Genomic DNA, 18,172 nt, shown 5'->3' with positions numbered 1-18,172 from the left:
TATAGCTGACAATGCAATCAGTGCTATTTTGGGTGGAGAATGTGAGCACACTGAGTGTTACAGGCCCTTATGTCAAGGACTGGGCACAGCTTCTGCTTTGGCTTGCCAGAAGAATGCAAACTTATTTGGATTGAAGCAAAACAAGTAAAACACTCTCAGTAACAGTCCATTCTTTTCGTGATTAGCAGTTATATTATATGCACACTCACAAACTTGCATTGCATGAATAAGAAATGCAATTAACTGAAACATATTGAAAACATATTGCCACTGCTATTTAAGGTGCAATGCTCTATTTACTTTGTCAAATTTAAAGATTTCAGACTTCTGTAGGTTTTAAATTAACCTGCCTATTTATTACACATATATGTCCCTTATAGAAGTTTATTTGCACAGGTATTTGCAGTTCTTTACAGTTTTACAGTACCTATGCTTTACCGTGCTTTCACTGTGCTGCATTACATTACTATTAAACTGATCTAATCCAGGGGTTTCCAATCCCGGTCCTGGGGGGCATGAATTGGAGCTTTAACTGGTTCAGTTTTGTCATGTTGGATTAGAACAGGGTTGGAACATAGACTTGGACTGGAAGGTTCAACTTGACCTGACCCTGATCTAAATGATGGAGAATGCATTCTCCAGTAGTAAATCTTTAATATAGGATGGTACTCCATTGTAAAGGTGATGGAAGGACAGCTTTTCTTGTTTTGAAATCAACACATTAATGAATGGATTTCTTTCAAACTTGTTGATAAATACTTCTTAAAGGCAATTACGAGTCAGAGAACGAGTATCAACACCCCGCCTGGTGCCATTTCATTCTGCCACTCAGTAGATCAGCAGTCGACCCCTCTGCCTGAATTCCCATCTTTACACCTGTTCTTTTGCTTTTATTTCTACGCAACCCACTACTCTTCATGTAACTTTTACTGATACAGATGCATTTGTCAGCCAAACGTTATATGGCATTTTAAACGTACCATACGTTTTTTGTTTTTTTTATTATTTTTTATCTAAGTTGAAAACACTATAGACACTACAATTAGTTTATCTTATATATATATATATATATACCCACTTTCAAAACTGCAGTGTTTCTCAATGCTTTGCCTCTTTTGATCCAGTAAAAAAAGATTGTAACCCTTTAAATGGTGTCATATAGTTATACACAGTGTAGTTTCATGCTCCCACAATCAAGATTAAGACAAATACATTTACGGTTTGAAGCAGATTTCACAAGTTTTACTGATCACACTAAATGATACACAGAAAAATACAAATTGTGATGTTATGCATATGTTTCACCACCTGTCAGACCGCTTTACATGACCAATGATCAAATATATAATTTTACATTTTATTTAATAGAGATCAATCATACATCCAAAGTAGTATATTTATATAAATAGTTATTTCAAATAAAGTTACAGATAAGATACTATTACCAATATGTACAGTTTCCAAATGGTTTAAGAGCTTCTTTCAGCCTCTTTCCTGTCAATATAACGTATTCAAATCCTTATTGGGGCTATCAACTCGAGTGTGGTCGACTTGCCCTGATTAAAATTCTCACTCATGTTGCTGCCTGTGCCCATGGATTCAGTTTTCTCTTTTATAATTGGCTTAATAATGTCATCTCCACCGGTATATTAATTAGCTGATGCAGCCTTATCAGGCCTGCACATTCTATTCTAATAAGAATTCAGATGTGCTATAGAAACAATTTGAAGCAGCTAATTAAAACCTAGTTCTAGGTCATTTAGATAACGTCATCCATGGTACTGCAAAGAATCCAACCACACAGGACACAATTACAAGATTTTACAAGTATTTTTATGCTTTGTGTTCCCTTATAAAGGCTTACCACAAAGTTTTTGCACAGCGTTTGCAGTTTTACCATCATTTTCCCATGGTTATACTATACATTTATGCATTTACCATAGTTTATCCCAGTTTATTAATACAATTTACAGTGCCTCCCTGTGCTTTATTATACTTTGCTATGCTTTAATTATGGGAAACTTTTACAAGGGTTCAACCAATACTGCACTCAGAAAACTGATAAGGCACTTCACTTATTTGCTTTACTGAGGATTGTCTTATCTTTCAGGAAGCCTCCGCGATATATATATATAATATATATAATATATAATAATATATATATATATTTATAATATATATAATATATATATATATATATATAACACAAGTGCACCCCACGTACAAAACCGAGACTCGATACACTGTTACAGACTGGGCTTTGATTTTTGTAAGCATTGGTAGACAAACACAGCTGAGACAGTGCTGCTGTAGGGGGTTCTGATTTGGTAAGTTGTTGGATGTGTTTTCCTTCCTGATTTTTATTTTTTTTTTTATATTAAAAAAAATAAAATGCAAACAACGATTTGGAGTGGCTGATTTGAGAATTCAGCCTTTGTGTTTGGTATTTCACACAAATACATTTCAGCCATTTGTTTTGTTTGCCTACCATTCCTCATGAGCTTTGCAAGTGTTGATTAAATGTACGGGATAACCAGTTTGTTTCATCTTGGTGTCGTGGTACACATGCAGCACGCAGATGTTTAAAGGGTAGCTAATGTAGTCAAACTAATTCATCTGAGCTGCTGTCCAATCTCATTATGCAGCTAATAAAATAAAGTCATTAAAAACACCAGCTTTGTAGTTTCTGCAGTTGCATTAAATCCATCTTTGAATTGATATTTCATAATTAATTATAATTGTAGCCTTTAATGTTAAATGTAGTTATCAATTAATAATGATGCATTAATATGCAACACTGTATATACGTACATCCAAGAGAAACAAGCCAGCAAAGTTGAAACTTATCCCAGTTTGCATCAAGTCTGTATGAAAGTGCAATCGTCTACAGGAAAACAAAATGATATCCTGATGTGGATGCCCTGTTCATCACCTGAGGGGGAACAAAGGTTGAAGCAAATTGCTAACCGGTTCACTTTGAACACAACATATATTTTTATTAGCACATGCATTTCTTTTTTATTTCACTAAATATAAACGGAACAGAACACATTGTTATGATAAAGATTTAAAGAGTAATCAGCTTTTTTTTTTTTTTTTTGCATTACATGTACTATTATTTTATGATGCTTGCAGTGAACTTGTTAAACCAAAATTGAGTTTTTAATTGTTTTTTTTTTTCATAACCTGACTTTGAGCTTGCTGTAGAATCAAAAGTTCCAGCACTTACTAGCCTTATATCAGCCCCATCTACTCTACACGTGGCAGCATTGAAAGGTCATATAGTCACATGGTTTGACAGGAATAAGGAAGGTTAATCAGTGCCCACCCTTATGATTCCCCACACAAACTCAACCAAGGAAGCAACAGAACCTAGAACCACTGTTATTAATATTATTATTATTATTATTATTATTATTATTATTATTATTATTATTATTATTATTATTATTGCAAATATCATAATGTAATTAACAAAAAAAAATGTAACAAAGTCATATCAAAATGAACTTGCTCTTTAACAAAAATTTCACAGGCGAATGTGCTTTATTGAGAATAAGGATGAGTAAGAAAAAACAAGTATACTAAACTGTGTATACTATACCTGATATAACATGGAACTGAATATTGCAAAATGACTGATTTAAACTTTTATGTGGGCATGTTTGGGTTTTGTCAGTTAATGTGTAACGGGCAGTGTATGTCGTACTCTGCCGTTACGGATTCGGTCGTGTCCCATCGGTGAGATGAGAGGAGGTTAAAGCTCTGTGGTTAAGACATTCACGTGGAGGAGCTCCTGCCCCCTTCGCAGCCAGAACGGGGAGAGCCCCTGCCTCCTTCACAGCCAGAAGGGGAGGAGACACTGCCACCTTCGCCACCAGGAAGAGAGGAGCAGGAGCTGCCTCTGTCTCCACCACTGCCAGAGGGAGAAAAGCAGGAGCTGCCTCTCGCACCACTAGAAGTACCAAGACAGAATGCTGGTGATCCTCAGCAGCCCCTACATATGCTGCTGAGCGGAGCACGGGGGAAAACTGCCTGGCCGCAGCAGCCACGGAGAGGGTCAACCCCAGCACCCCAGCTAGTCCTGATTCCTTCACCAGGGGGAGAAGTGGAGCTCCCGCTGCTGCCTTCATGGCCAGGGCCTCCCCTCCTGCCGTCGCCCCCCCGAGGGTCCGCTGCCGCCGTTGCCTCCCAAGGGTCCGCTGCCAACGTCGCCTCCCGGGGTCTGCTGCCGCCATCGCCGCCCGGGGATTCCTGCACGTCACTGCCCAGGGATGCCATATCCACTCCGCTCAGGGATGCCATGCCCACTCCACTCAGGGATGCCACGTCTGGATTGCATGGGGTTGTCTTCTGCTCCGCATCGCCTTGGGTTGCCGGCCTCTCTGCATCGCCTGGGGTTGCCTGCAGCTCCGCATCGCCTGGGATTGCCAGCCGCTTCGCATTGCCTGAGGCTGTCTGCTGTGCTGCTTCGCCTGGGAAAGCTGTTTCTTTTGTGTCTCCTGGGGTCGCTGATGGTCCCACTTCTCCTGGGGTCGCTGACGTAAGGCACAAAGACGATTCTAGGCAGAAAAACACACACAACAGAATAGCCACATCATTTTTGATAACCTAACATAACTGTAGAATTGAACCTGTTTGTACTTTAATCAAAGATGAGAAAATGAGGTGTTATCCACGTGGCATTTACTTAATACTTTAAGAACATTAGACACGAGAACCAAATTGCAATTTTTATATATTAATATCTATTACCTCGCATGTCACAATATTTTATATCTATTACCTCACATGTCCCAATTAGTATGTTATAACACAGTAGGTCTGAAAGCGATATGGTTTCCTCTGTCACACATTTTGTGTGTGACTTACAGTGCTGTGGCAGGATAAATGCGTTTCACCCTGTAGCATTGAAGCAGGCAGGTGAGAGTCAGAATGGAGGCACGGAGACACAGCAGTGAAACACGCCAGCACGGCGCTCAATATTTATTAACACACAAAACAAAAAACAAACAAACAGTAATGTCATGTGACACTACCAGCAATGGTAGTGCACAGGGGATGGTACAGCACTGTACAAACACTAAAAATAAAACACAATACAACAAACTATAAACCAAAGGTGCCGTGAAAACAACAGGCCTTGCAGCAGCCCCGATCATAGTGATCGTTATGTTTTTATACTGACGCTCCGCTGAGACACATCCACCCGTCTGCTGGAACAGCTGATTGCTTTCAGCTGCTGCTCCACGCAGAAGGGTAATCGTCCCTGGCAGAGCGCCACAGCAGTTAAACAATTAATTAAATCAATCTATTCACAACAATTAACCCAAAAATATACAATAAACTACATATAACCCATGTGCAGGGGGAGAGAGCCCTGCCACATACCCGCTTAGGAAACGAAGCTTTCAACAGCTTTCAACAGCAAAATGATAGGGACTTGTTAGTGTAGTTATGCTAATGAGAGGCAAGACATGTTTCAAAGGCTTGTATATTACTATTTTAAATGCCTTTCCTTTGGCAATAAGAACTTATTTATTGGTGTTCTGGTTGTGGCGTTCTCTTTTTAAATTGCATTTTTTTCTGTTGTAGTTTTTCTTTTCTATCTCAGAAGTTAATTCAGAAGGATACATGGCTTTATATTTTTATAATAAGGCTTTATAATAAATTCAAAATAGAATTTTTAAAGAAAAAACTAAAATATAACTAAAAGTCTTTGTGTGGTGTGCAGAAAACCAGGATGACATTTGACCGAGCTACGCACAAGAATGGATTTTTTTTATTTGTGTACTCCAAAATTAGACTCTAAATTGAAGAACTTGTGGGAAACCAGAAATCACTATCCAGACACCAGCTGTGGCTTAAAAATGGGTATTTCTTTTTTTTTTACCAGATAAACCCGGCTCCCTCCCTCAGGCCAAGTCCTGCCTTCAACCAGAGAACCAATTCATGAGGGATATCCATGTGAAAGACGCTCGGACCATGGCTTACTTCTCAAAGATGTGACACATCAGTAAAGGGGTTAAGGGGTCATTGTGATCCAAACACAAACATTCATTATTCCGGCTGGATCCGAAAGGACATTCTAGTCACAGGTGCAGCATCCTGATGAAGGCGTAGGGCCTCCACCGTTGTGTAGCTTAAGTTTCCACAATCACCCAACTTATTGACACCACCCTTAGCACCAGGTAGCTTCACCTTGTATGGAGAAGGATCATTTTGGCTGTCTGTGCTTTTTGAGCCGCAGGTGTTTGAATTCTGATGCTTGGGTTTTCTCTTGGTCCTTTTGAATCTTTGAGTTCCAAGAAGATGGCTTTATGTCCAAAGTCTGGTAAACAGGGAGCAAGCTGCACAGCCCCACTTCAGCTCATTCTGTTCACACAGGTCTATAAATCGTGACTGCCCGGTCCTGTTGTTGGGCTGAGAGCGATGCTGTATGAAAAGAATGCCAAAGCAATGACTAAAACAAAAGTAGAGCTGTGCATTGACCAGTGAAATAAGAGCTCAGATAACGCTCTCCCCAAAGAAATCTAGAAAATCACAAAATGTCCAGGGTTTCAGTGTGGGGAAAATAACAGTAAACCTCAGGTCAGGAAGTCCATGGAAGACTTCTGGATGCTTTCCATCCAGACAGTATAGCACGACAGGATGTATCGTTGTGGGATATTGCCATGCATCTGGTACAGGAGGCGAAGCAGAGTGCATTCAAGCATTCTACAATAAGGGAATATCAATACTAGATAGGCTTTAAACTAACATGAAGGTGTATTAAATGGGATATTTTAGACATGCACCTCTTCTTTGGAAGTACCTGCTAGTATTGCATGCTGACAAAGCATTCAATCATTGGCTGGGTTTCAATCAGAAAGACAGGCCTCTTTATAACAGGCAGGATCCTCATGCACATCTTGCAGAGAGCAAGTTTTATACAATGAAACCCAAACGAGAACCATATTGATTGATTGATTGTCTGTTTGTAGGTGTGCTCCCTGGGTTGTCAATGTGCTGTCCACACCCTCATAGGGTTGGTTTACTTTCCAGTGTTGCTCTGATTTCCATCGGAACTACAGCTCGTAAACCAGCATGAGCCAGCTCTCCACGTCCACTGTCTCGGGGGCAAGCCAGGACACAAGCACAGTCTGGCCACTACCACTGTGGCTGCTGTTTGAAAACAAATACATCATGTTAGTGGGTGGGTCTGGCTCAACTGTAAATAGATATAACAAGGGAAAATTATTTTACCATATACAATATACCATGGGTATATCTCAAAGAGTTTTTTTTTTTTTTTTTCTAAAAAGGTTAATTAAGTTTTACATATATGTAGAAACAGACTTTAATATTCCTCAATACAACAATGACGTGCTTTTAGCATTATGGCTGTCATTGAATGTTTTAAACGATGACTGAGGCCTTCAAGCAAAAAATACAATTACATTGAAAAAAAACCCCAATATCAACAGCAATTAGGAATGAAGCAGTGCTGAAGCAGTACTAGTTGTAAAAGGAACAGGAGACATCTTACACACAGTAAGGAAAGGCCATTAGCATTATGTTGCTTCTTGTGAAGTATTAATACAGAGAAGCATATGGGGAACAAAAGCGTCATGTTATAATATTATTATTATTATTATTATTATTAGTAGTAGTAGTATTATGTAGTGTTTTTTTGTTCATTTCTAATGTGCTTTGAAGTACATATTTTGTTTTTTTTTTTTGCATCGCTTTGCATAGGTAGATTATTGCAAAGCAGACATTTCTAATCTAAACATCCTGCAGATGGCAGCAATAAACCAGATTTGTTTAAGCAGCCATTAAAAAGGAACACAATAAAAGAAAAGACGATTCTTATCAGTTTGCTTCTAAACAAAACAAAAAACATGCATGATAGTAAAGTTTATTATAAAATCTAATACAAATGGACACATCTCATTTCTGTCAAAATAATGACCAGTGCTTTTTAATGGTAGAAATCTAAATAGTATTAAAATGTACATTATTTATTAAAATTCAGATCATATGCAAATGTGATATTTTAAAACATTAAACTTTACTGACCATTTTCTTATAGCTCTTAGAGTTTTCTGTTCTAAAGTAAAAAATACAATTCCTTATAAACGAGAAAGCCTTATTTATCATCTAAAGTAATTTCAGGGCTTTTATGAATAATTTTTATGGCTTTTAGGCACTGGCTTCCCTCTGGAAATCTGATTTATTATTTATATGCGGTCATGCAATGTCAGCCTTGTAAGTGGCTTCTGAAGAAGTGGATACAGTAATGTGCTTTACCTTCAAAACAAATCCCAATATTTTAAATATTACAAAAAATAATAATTCTGGCAAGACTGGTCATACTGACAAACGTGCTGAGTAATTTAATATAAAATTGCTGTAATATAAAAATCTCCATGTGATATTATTGTTATAGTATTTTTCACAGAAGCAGATTGAAATATTGTCACCCTTTAACTCTCTATTAATCTGTATGGGGAATTATGGAATCCTTTAATAATAGCGTCATAAAAACACAACTCTGCATGACGCACATGTTCTAGCAAACATTTAAACAACACCTTTCAGATAGCATACTAGCTTAAAGAAATGTCTTAGTTTGTATGCCTTACAATCTCAGCAGTGTCTCTGGGGTGAAATATTGGCTGCAAAGCATGTCAGTCTGGAAATAGGCATGCTGTGCGCTGGTACAAGCATGATTTGTAATACTTCTCATGCAAGCCATACCAATGTCTACAACATCCAGACAGCACTCCTCTGAAGTCTGTGTTCCATGCAGTGACATTCATGCAATAGACCACCCAAGCCTTTGTGTTACCACTGTCAATGTAACAGCTGTTATTACCCCCAGTGGTGTAGTCTGGGCACTCTCGCTTTGGCTCTAATAAGATAGAGAACAAGGTTAGGCAGCAATCTACGGGCTGTGTTAAAGGCAGTTGTCACATACTCTGCTTGCATGCTGCAGATCTGGTACCAGCTATAGTGGCACAGGACAATAACCTCCTGCGAAGGATTTGTTTTTACAATTTCATGAAACTGAACTCCCTTTAAGCATAAGCAGGGTTGTTCTCTTTTACCTTACCTCAACCTTTAAGAATGTTCTGCCATTAACCAATTGCAAATGACAGTGATACAAGAGCTTAACTGCTAATATAGTGCCACCCTAAAGTGCAATGTTAAGTCTTGTTACAGCATCCGCACACAGCATCAATTTTTCTAAGCTGAAAATTCTGAAGGGGCCAATTAGTATCAGTGTTCATCCCTATTTTTAGACCGCAACATCATTTAAAACCAATGAACATGCAACCAGAATATCTAAGTTGCATTTCTGTTGATATTGCCTTTAGAATAAGCACAGTATTTAATGGTCAGTGCCTTTACAGCATCATATTTTGTCTTAAGACTGCTTATCCTGTCATTATACATTGTGTTTCAGTTGAAGGTACTTACACAGATTCCAAGCACAATGTCACTGGTCAGTACTTAAGACTTATTTGATATTATTTTAGCCTGGAATCATTCCAGACTCTTTTTCTCTTATTAATAGTGCATGATATAATCATGGCATTGACATTTACACTGTATTGTAGTCACAGCTTCATTTGCTAGCTGTTAAACTACATGCTCTTGATATTCTTTCTGCATATTTAACTTTTTATTTGAAATTATTTCCTAATTACCTCAGCACTTTATCTTTCAAGGCTGTATGTGTTTGACATCTAATTTACAGGACATGACCTTTCTTTAGCTCTACACAAAGAAATGATACCTGGCAGCTCAGCTGACACTGCATTGTGTGCGGAGGTGTTTCTATTATTCTTTTATACCTTTTGTCATGTCTGCCCACTTTTCTGTATAATATGTATTTTAATTTGACAGTTACAATTTAAATTCCACTTCTTAACTAGTAACTATTGTACATTTGGTATCCTGTGAATTTAAAGCGAGCAGATCGTTGCCTAAAGCTGTTCAGCAATTACAGAGCCTTATGAACCTGACCCTGTGAATCTTGCTTATTACAGTGCCTTATGAACCTGACCCTGTGAGTCTTGCTTATTACAGAGCCTTATGAACCTGACCCTGTGAGTCTTGCTTACTTTATTCTTTTACAGAATCATGGAGAATGTTGCTTTTTCCTTTCTCTATTCAAATTTAACATTCAGGTTAAATCGTATAATTAGGGTATGACATCTCAAAACATGGCTGTGATTGGAGGATTCATTAAAAGTAACACACTCTCCTCATCAATTCAACGGTCAGCGTAGCTGTCAGTTCACCTTATTCATGGTTAGAAATGTCTATAATTCATATAATTCTATTCCCTTCAGGATCTCTGCGTCTAGACAGTTTCCAGCTTTACTAAGCTTGAGGTGAATCAGTACTTGTTAGGGTGACCAGATTTCCAAAGCTCAGAACCAGGACACAGATTCAAAATTGTTTTACAACTTGTAACAGGGCCAGGAGCCCTGTACATGAAAATGTGTTTGTTTTTATATGTGGCGGAGGAGCGAGGTGCCATCCGCCACGTTATTGTTTTGTTTTTATTTTGTATTTATTTAAGAATGGGGTACTCTCCGCCCCTGTGCATATTTTGTATTAAGATTTATTTGTTGTATTTATGTGCTGGCGTAGCCATGTGTTTTTGTTTTGAGTTGCAGTGTGGATGGGAAGCCCCATCCACATTAATAAATTTGTGCAGGTTGTGGCCGAGGGGTAATAGAATAATTACCAGCTACTTAAACCCCTCGGCCAAGATATACAAGCCTGCAGTTCTCCCTGCTCGAGGTGGGTGTACAGAGGAGAGTACGGGAGAGCGAGAGGATAAAGGAAATTTAAACAAAACCTATAGGAACAGTGAAGGCGATTTCCCAGCCTAGTCAGTTTGTGTTCATGATTTTTGTTTTTGTTATTTAAATAAACAGTGCCGCAGCATCTTTTTGCCCTGCAGTACTGTCTGTGTATATGTATTGCTGTTTTTACCATTAATTGCTATAATTTTGCATACTTTTAATTTACTATAGAAACCTATATGAAGTGCTGTCTGGCCTTGTTGCAAACCAGGATTTTTAAGTTTGGGGGAAAAATGTCGCGACACCGAGACATTTAATGGAAAAAGGTGACAGTCCAGCTCAAACCAGGACATGTGGTCACCCCATTGTTCTAGCTGAGGCCCTGCTCATCTTCTCCATACTGCAGGACAAGCTGCAGATATGTTCATTATTTTTAATAATGTTGTGGCTGCATATTGGTGGGGTAACATAACCAATGTGATAGAGTGTAAGACCTCGCTCTCTTTAAAATGTCTCATCTGTATTGATGACATTTTTCCTCACTGAAGTATGCAAAGCCTCAGACAAGCTATTGTTTTTGAAAGGTTGCTGGCAGGGCTAAATATATCTCCATCACTGGGTATAATCAGTGGCCCAGGGAGGATGCCAGCTGAGGTTTTCATTTTACTGAGGGGCAACTTTGTACTTGTATAATTAACCTCCAAACAGACTAATTGACATTTATTATATTGACAGTGTATATATATATATATATATATATATATATATATATATATATATATACGTGTTATATACTAAAGAGGACGCTAAGGACAATTCTCTAGGTATCACACAAGTTCCGACCAAATTGTGAGAACAAACACGTTCCCTTGACCACCTTCTTCTCCTTGTACCTCTATAACATACACCCACGTTTTCACACGACAAATAACTAGTAAAGAATAACGGGAAAGTGAAAATGGAAAAATAATTAGTACGTTGTACTTTGAACAATCACCTTACGTGTGTGACGTTGTTATGTATTACGAATGCACACACGCATTAAATAAACTGGTAATGTTATAGAACTAGCCAGAAATAAGAGGTCTGCAAAGATGTATGTACTGTAGCATTCTGTGTCGTTTATATAAAGTGCTGGATCGTTTTGGTAAATGCCAAGGATTGCTTCTTCGCTTTACTGGCCCGTTGTGATATAATCCGAGGTTGCTTGTCATTTTATTTGCTCAGTGACATACAGAATCTGGACACGACTGGTTACCAAACGACTGCATATCCCCGTAAAATACAACACACAGTTCAGCAAATAATTAATAACTTGGTATAAAAATGACTGAATAAATGTTTGACCTGCTTCCACATTTATATAAGAAAAACCTGCCTTAAAATAACTGTTCAACCCTTTATGAATTTCATTTTTGATTATATGACCTGAAGTTTGTCTAATGTCACTATAAAACACAGTTTCTAGCAGTCTGAAATGTACCAACTGCAGTGTCATGTTGAGGCTATGAAAACTGAAAACGCTTAGTTTGAGTATCAGTTGTTTATATCACTTGTTCATATCCATACATTTATTGTATTTACTGGTACATTTAATTCAACAAAAAAAAAAAAAAAAAATTTAAGACCACAGCAGCAATTAAAGAATTTGACCACATGGGCGCACTGTGTGATAAGTGAAAACATTGTAGATCTTTTTGACCCAATTCCAGTTTACTGGCTTTCTTGACTAAGATTTCAATATTCTTTTGATGAGTTATTCCACATCAACCTGCAAGCTCTTATGTACACTGTTGAGTTGCAAAGAACTACCCAGGCATGTCGCAAAGAGGTTCACTCAAGCACAACAGGTAGATCACATCCCCCCGGGATGTGCAAGTGCTTCTCTCACAAGGCTTATAAAGTGTTCATAATGTGACCGAAAACCACAGTGCAGTGGGAAGGCAGAACAATTCATTCTAATTTCTGACCAGGATTTTACTCAGTAGGTCACTCAGTTGTACTATCCTAGTATAGAGCTAAAACATTTCACAAAATTTCACAGAAAATCAATTACTATAATTTTGTAGTTGTGACATTTTCCAATATAAAAGTTGCACACATCATGATAAAGTGTACTTACCCCACAGTATAGGTCAGAGTGTAGTTGATGTTTCTTGAATCCCTTCTAGTATATATAAAGATACAGCTTGTGCTCTGCTAGAGATTCGCTTCGATTAACCCTGTTTGTATATATAAAGATACAGCCTGTGTTCTGCAGAGACTTGCTTCTATTAACCCTGCTTATATATATAAAGATACAGCCTGTGTTCTGTAGAGACTCGGCTCAATTAACCCTGCTTGTATATATAAAGATACAGCCTGTGTTCTGCAGAGACTTGCTTCTATTAACCCTGCTTGTATATATAAAGATACAGCCTGTGCTCTGCAGAGACTTGCTTCAATTAACCCTGCTTGTATATATAAAGATACAGCCTGTGCTCTGTTAGAGACTCTCTTCAATTAACCCTGCTTCTATAAAGATACAGCCTGTGTTCTGCAGAGACTCGCTTCAATTAACCCTGCTTGTATATATAAAGATACAGCCTGTGTTCTGTAGAGACTTGCTTCAATTAACCCTGCTTGTATATATGAAGATACAGCCTGTGCTCTGCAGAGACTTGCTTCAATTAACCCTGCTTGTATATATAAAGATACAGCCTGCGTTCTGTAGAGACTCGGCTCAATTAACTTCTGAGCAAGGAAAAGGGGGGTTTGTATGTGTACCAAAAGATGGCTTCATGCTGTAAATATGTGTGTTTTTATGTTTACTGATAGTAAATGTATGTTTGTGGGGGTGAATATTTCTGCAAACCACTATATATGTATTATAGATTATTTTTATTTTACTTATTTCCAATCAAAATCGATGTCTTGTTCCAAACTCTAAAACTAAGAGTGTTTGCACAGGTATGGAGCTTTTTAAATGAATCAATACTACCCAGGGGAGTGGTCCTTGCTATATAATAAATCACTGTATCTGCTTTGCATGGGATTTGATTCACTGCATGGGATTCAGTAATTCAAAAGTACAACATTTATATTAAAAATGACCAATTATAATTGGCAATATGAAGATAATCACAGTAGAAGCGATGATACAATGTGGCTAAACTGTCACACACATTGAAGCAAGTCCACCAAAAAGGGATGGCAGTGATCGAGTCACCCTCCCTTAAACAGAAGTAGACATGTCTGCAGTGTTTGTGTGAGAGTGTTACTGTTGATACCAGATACCAGCCTAACTGCACTTTAGACAGTCCCTAACAATCAGACTGGACGGCTAAGCCGTTTACCAGTCACAAACACTTTTCACACACAAGTGTAACTTTACACAACACCTTTCGTTTTCTTGAACTTCACTTGATAAACCAGCTCCCTGGTATTCTCTCTCTAATGGAGCTGGAAGCTCTTTTTCATAGTATGTGGTTGTTTCCATTTCACACCAATTATCTCGTTTGGGAACAGCTACATCATTCTCACATGTTTTTGGCAGGGACAGGAATTAACCCCATCCCTGCCAACCACCACCACAACACAAACAACACCCTGATTTTATCTCTCACTATATATATATATATATGCAAATTTCACAAGTCGCTAATTATCTCTCGATAAGAAACATCAGTGGTCCAAAGATGGAGCCCTTTGACACCCCACTGAGAAACAAATCTTTTTAGTGTCCTTCTGGGGAGAATTTTGCCCTCAGCTGTGTGCAATACAGTTCCCTGTCAGATAATAGCTTTCCACTATGCATCTCAACTTTGAAGCAAGGTATGACAGTAAAAAGTCAAACTTTGCTACTCAGCTGAAATATAACAGTTATTCTTTAGTCAAAGAACTGTACAGCTCTCAAAGTGCGTATCTTTTATTTCTCCACATCTTTGCTCTCTTTATGTCTGCATTGCATTAGTCTCAAAGAAGCTCAATGCAGAACAGGGCAATATTAGAATTGTCTTTTATTTATCTTTTTGTCATTTTTTGGATTTAATTGCAGATTTTCTGAACCAATCAGGATGTTCTCTAAGGGGAAGGGTCAAAGTAAACTAATTAAGAAGGCTGAATCACTTTGTCTCAGTGGAAAATGAAAGGTGATTGCTGTTTTGTTTAATTACGCTACAAGACAGTTTTGCTTGGGATTCCTCAGGGCAATACATTGGTATAACATGGCATCCCCCTGGTGTTTTTCAAACTTTCCCGTGAGACATGTACATATTGAACTTACTGTATGCCCTAATTATTGCCATATATTCAGATCGAACAGTTAGTATTTTCAAAATAACAGGGCTGTCCCTGAATGGTTCACCTGGTAAAAGCACTGCAACACGGCATGCAGAGTGAGTCATACAAACAGAGATCGCAAGTTCGCATCCTGGTTGTACGAGGCAGCAGGTCTTCGCTGGGATCTCCAAGGAGGCCCTGCATTGGCTTTGGCGCTCCCGAGGTTGGGGAGGTGGGATCCGGCTTAGACTGTTTCTCCTCCCCACTCTGCAGCCACCCCTACAGGCCAGACGTCGCGTGAGCTTGGGGGCGGAGATTTGTTGGGCTGGTCTTTGTCCTCCAGAGGCTGGTATCCACTCTCAAGTTCCTGGGCTGAAAAAGATGCCGATTGGCTTGTGTGAGGACGCCAACTGAGCCTTGGGTCCCTGAGCAGTGTGGGGAATCGCTGAGGTGAAGAAGAAAAATAATAATAATTGAGCATTCCAAATTGGGAGAAAATTTAAATAATTGGAGATTCTAAATTATTATAAAACACATTTTTTAAAAATTAACAGGGCGGAGGCTGGGCACAAACCTGCGACCCGGCAAACCACAATACAAAAGAGCTGTGCTCGTCAGCTTTCATGGTTACGGGGCTTCTAACCTCATCTCACCTCACTGGCGGGACACCATCCTTAACTGCTGCGTATCACACAACACTGCCCGTCACATCACCAAAAAAGATAAGAACAATTTTGCATTGAAACCACCTGCCTGGCTCCAGTCAATTGAAAATCAGTCAATTTGAATCTCCTTCATGTTCTGCTGCCTAAATAATCAAGCTGGAGATTTCCTACAACCTGGAGGTGATATACAAGGGTGTGCATGTTTGTGTACTGACTGCTCATGGCTCAGTGCAATTAAATGAGCGAATGTTGAGTGGTTTCATAAGCACTCTGTGAGTGACAAGTCAAATTAAAACCTCTCTCACTTTTCCTTGCTAAAAGTTAATTGAATTTGGGCTTTGGTACAGTCCTGAGGCACATCTGTTTACCTGCATTAGGCACTGCAACCCACTCTTAGCACTTAAGAAAAATTGCCAAATTGAAAACATTTAAACCTGTAACACTGTGAAGGAACTTCACCTACATTGTTCTTTTTTCATTTGAATCTTCTTTTTTCTTCGTTAGTATTTCACTGTTTCTTCTCTATATATAATTGTGTTGCTCCTGCAGGACTGCGTTGCGGGCCACAGTTTCACAGTTTGTAGCATTTTATGTTTGCTTCTGTATAGGAGCACAATTATTTCATTGAAGTTATTTCACAACAACATCCAAGACAAGCAGGGGGTTTCAGTAGCCAATACTAAAGTGGGTATGAACAGGAAAGGTGGAAAAAAACAACAGCCTATTTAGTAGGGGATCATTATAAACAATGTTTTTTTTTTGGAAGGTCTACATACTGTCATCTAAAAACTCTAGACCCTGAAATAGCAAGGACAACACATTCATAACCTCCTGTTGCTGAAGGAAGCTGTGCCTGGAAAGCAGTGTCTGCTTTAAAAACGAACACAGCACACAGAAGGGTTAACACTAAATAATGGGCTCTATTAACAGAGGTTGAACTTGTGGGTTGTTTAAAGAATGGTTTTTCCAGTCTCTTGTTTATTGTTGTTAATGAAACCATCAGTAGTCCTGAACAGTTTCAGAAACATCAAACTGAAAAAAGGTTCTTTAAATCCTGTTACAGTATAACAGCCACTCAGGAATTCTATTTTAGTATACAACTGAGTCTTATTGTAGGACACTAAGCCTGTACGCGTGTGACCTCAGCTGCTGCAAGAAACAGCTTTCCTTTGACAACACTGTAAACAGGAGCCATATGGTGAATACAGTGCATCAGCCAGTATTCAGAAGTCTTAGCACTCAAGCAAGTTTACCTAAGTGAAAGGGTGAAAGTTCTTATGATGTATTATGGCTGACATTGAATGTTCCTTGTTTTGCATAGTAGCCGATTATTAATTGGAATACCAGAGGTTTACTGCAAGTGCTAAATGCATTTCTAATAAGCAAAAATGTCCCTTATCTCTCTAACAAAATGTTATTATAAGATTGCACACTGTTCTATATAGCATAAAAAAATATAAGGATCCACCTCCATTCCCATTGTAATAGGTACTGTATAGGGCTGTGTGAACAGGATGGCTTTGCAGGGGTGACGTCAGACCAGAAGAAGGACAAAGAACAACAAAGGTATGTTAAGGACAAGTTAAGAAGTCAGCTGGTATGAAGGTGTAGTGAAAACTGTGCAGGGAAAATGGCCTCTATAGGCTATTTCTCTGATTATAATAAAACCATGAAACATGAAACCACTGGTTGATAGGGTGTGTTATAGAAAACCAACTAACTTTCTTGCATTATTGCTGGCACTGATATGCTGTTATAAATTATAGTCTTAAGATATTTTACTCAGGACACTTGTCTTTCTCAGATTAGTATCTGTTTACTGCAAACCAGAAAGAACCTGTTGTACTTTTTAAGTTCAATCCGTATGTTGAACTATTTCTATATCCTCAAGCTCTGCAGGTACTGGGCAGTATTCATTTCTTCACAAGAGAAAGGAATCGTCACTAATCTCAACTCTTTTTGGGGATTTGCAAATTTCATAACTCAGTTTCTGTAGAAATCTATGATCATGTTTGTAGAAAACGATCTTGGTTTCAGTCCAATTGTGATCATCTGGTCAAAGAGGGAATGGTACACAATGCATCTGCCAGAGCTATCTAAGAGATGCAGGGATGTAATGTGCACAGTGGGAATAGGCAACACATTGGGAAAGTATTGTAAAGTATGTAAAGGCATTTGCTGAATGATTAGGAAGTATGGGTTGACAATATTTTTTATATACAAGCTAATTTATATATATATATATATATATATATATATATATATATATATATATATATATATATATTATATATATATATATATACACACACAGTGTCAAGGAAAAGTTTGTGAACCCCTTAGGAGTTTCATATATTTCACATATTTCAAACCTGAAATGTTATTAGATCTTAATCTAAGTCCTAATAATAGATAAAGATAACATAATTAAACAAATGACAC

Source organism: Polyodon spathula, chromosome 15, assembly GCF_017654505.1.
Source record: "Polyodon spathula isolate WHYD16114869_AA chromosome 15, ASM1765450v1, whole genome shotgun sequence".
Taxonomy (NCBI): domain Eukaryota; kingdom Metazoa; phylum Chordata; class Actinopteri; order Acipenseriformes; family Polyodontidae; genus Polyodon; species Polyodon spathula.
Note: the sequence above shows the minus strand (reverse complement) of the source record.